Below are 3,049 nucleotides of genomic sequence, written 5' to 3'. Positions count from 1 at the left end.
GACAATATGAGAAAAAAAATCCAGAAAATCACATTGTCTGATTTTTAAAGAATTTATTTGCAAAATATGGTGGAAAATAAGTATTTGGTCAATAACAAAAGTTCATCTCAATACTTTGTTATATACCCTTTGTTGGCAATGACAGAGATCAAACGTTTTCTGTAAGTCTTCACAAGGTTTTCACACACTGTTGCTGGTATTTTGGCCCATTCCTCCATGCAGATCTCCTCTAGAGCAGTGATGTTCTGGGGCTGTCGCTGGGCAACACGGACTTTCAACTCCGTCCGAAGATTTTTTATGGGGTTGAGATCTAGAGACTGGCTAGGCCACTCCAGGACCTTGAAATGCTTCTAACGAAGCCACTCCTTCGTTACCCGGGCGGTGTGTTTGGGATCATTGTCATGCTGAAAGACCCAGCCACGTTTCATCTTCAATGCCCTTGCTGATGGAAGGAGGTTTTCACTCAAAATTTGACGATACATGGCCCCATTCTTCGTCCTGGTCCCAAAGCATGATGTTTCCACCCCCATGCTTTACTGTAGGTATGGTGTTCTTTGGATGCAACTCAGCATTCTCTCTCCTCCAAACACGACGAGTAGAGTTTTTACCAAAAAGTTCTATTTTGGTTTCATCTGACCATATGATATTCTCCCAGTCATGGTCTGGATCATCCAAATGCTCTCTAGCAAACTTTAGACGGGCCTTGACATGTACTGGCTTAAGCAGGGGGACACGTCTGGCACTGCAGGATTTGAGTCCCTGGCGGTGTAGTGTGTTACTGATGGTAGCCTTTGTTACTTTGGTCTCAGCTCTCTGCAGGTCATTCACTAGGTCCCCCCGTGTGGTTCTGGGATTTTTACTCACCGTTCTTGTGATCATTTTGACCCCACGGGGTGAGATCTTGCGTGGAGCCCCAGATCGAGGAAGATTATCAGTGGTCTTGTATGTTTTCCATTTTCTAATAATTGATCCCACAGTTGATTTCTTAACACCAAGCTGTTTACCTATTGCAGATTCAGACTTCCCAGCCTGGTGCAGGTCTATAATTTGGTTTCGGGTGTCCTTTGACAGCTCTCTAGTTTTGGCCATGGTGGAGTTTAGAGTGTGACTGTTTGAGGTTGTGGACAGGTGTCTTTTATACTGATAACGGGTTCAAACAGGTGCCATTAATGAAGGTAACGAGTGGAGGACAGAGGAGCCTCTTACAAAAGAAGTTACAGGTCTGTGAGAGCCAGAAATCTTGCTTGTTTGTAACTGACCAAATACTTATTTTCCACCATATTTTGCAAATAAATTATTTAAAAATCAGACAATGTGATTTCACTGGATTTTTCAGCCCATCGGCTGGATCGCACCCCCTTCATGGGTGATGGACTGAACTGTAAAACTAGGTAAGTGACTCACTGAGATCATAATTTTCTGTCATGATCGTGGTCACTTATGTGTGTTTCTCCTGCAGTATCTGAGAGTCGCAGATCCAACAGCTCCTCTTTAGTTTTGTTTGCTTTTGTTTTAATAAACTGTTTGAACGTTCCTACTGACTGTCTCACCTTGAAAACTGGGTCCATCTGTCCAGTTTGATGACACTGATTTGGTATTAAATACTGACAGGGTCATCATAGTGGGAGATATTAACATCCATGCTAACATTGAAGGCGATAGCTTAAGAGCAGCCTTTAATGCTATCTTAGATGCTATTGGCTTTGTTCAAAATGTGAATAGTCCCACACATTCTCATCTTCATACTTTGGATCTTGTGCTGACATACGGCATAGAATGTGAAGAAATAACGGTATTTCCTCACAACCCTGTCCTCTCTGACCACTTTCTAATAACCTTCAGGATTACTTTAACAGAGTTCTCCTCCCCCAAAAGAAGGTTACATTTTAGTAGATCTTTATCCGATAGTGCAGTTATACATTTTAAAGAATCTGCTTCACTTTCTCTCTCCTCTGTGTCGCTGAGCAGTGCTGCAGAGTGCAAAACCTAAGATTATTCCCCTTCCCAGGTTCATAGTTTTGTTGATGGGGTTGCTAGTTCTCTGCGTACCGCCTTAGACAATGCAGCTCATTTGAAAATGAACACCATTAGAACTAGAAAGCTTGCTCCTTGGTTTAATACAGAACTGCGAACTTTGAAGCAAGATGTTAAAACTGGAGAGAAAATATCGCTCCACAGGCCGGGAATCCTACCTAGTCTGGAAAAATAGTTTACTGCTGTATAAGAGGACCCTTTGTAAAGCAAGAGCAGCAAACTTCTCCTCATTAATAGAGGAGAATAAGAATAATCCTAGATTTCTTATTAATACAGTTGCCAAACTCACCCAGAGCCATAGCTCTGTTGAACCGTCCATTCCACCTGCTCTTAGCAGCAATGATTTTATGGGATTCTTTATCAATAAGATTGATCTTATTAAAAATAATATCATTAGCACTCTTCTATACGCAATTGGTTTGTCTCTGGAGGGTGGGGCAGCATCAGAGGTAGTCATGGAATCTGAACCAAGTTTAGACTGCTTTGATCCAGTTGAACTTTCAGAGTTAGCAAAACTATTGTCTTCATCTAAGCCTTCAACTTGGATGTTAGATCCAGTTCCAACCAGGTTATTTAAGTAGGTATTCCCTTTGATCTCCTCCTCCATTTTAGATGTGATTAATCTATCTCTGTTACAGGGATATGTACCAAAGGCTTTTAAGGTTGCTGGAATTAAACCTCTGCTTAAGAAACCGTCTCTTGACCCAGATGACCAATATGGTCCAATCTTTCTTTCTGATCTAAAATTCCTGAGAAAGTAGTTGCCAAACAAGTTTGCGATCACTTCCACCATAATGAACTTTTTGAAGAGTTTCAGTCTGGCTTTAGAGCTCATCATAGCACTGAAACAGCTCTGGTGAAAGTCACTAATGATATTCTCATGGCCTCAGATAATGGACTTGTATCTGTGCTCGTCCTGTTGGATCTCAGTGCTGCATTTGATACAGTTGATCATAATATTCTTTTAGAAAGACTTGAATATTTTGTTGGAATTAAAGGAATAGCTCTAGACTGG

The sequence above is a fragment of the Cyprinodon tularosa genome, unplaced genomic scaffold (genome assembly GCF_016077235.1).
Source record: "Cyprinodon tularosa strain WSP-4 unplaced genomic scaffold, ASM1607723v1 ctg1212, whole genome shotgun sequence".
NCBI classification, from domain to species: Eukaryota; Metazoa; Chordata; class Actinopteri; order Cyprinodontiformes; family Cyprinodontidae; genus Cyprinodon; species Cyprinodon tularosa.
Note: the sequence above shows the minus strand (reverse complement) of the source record.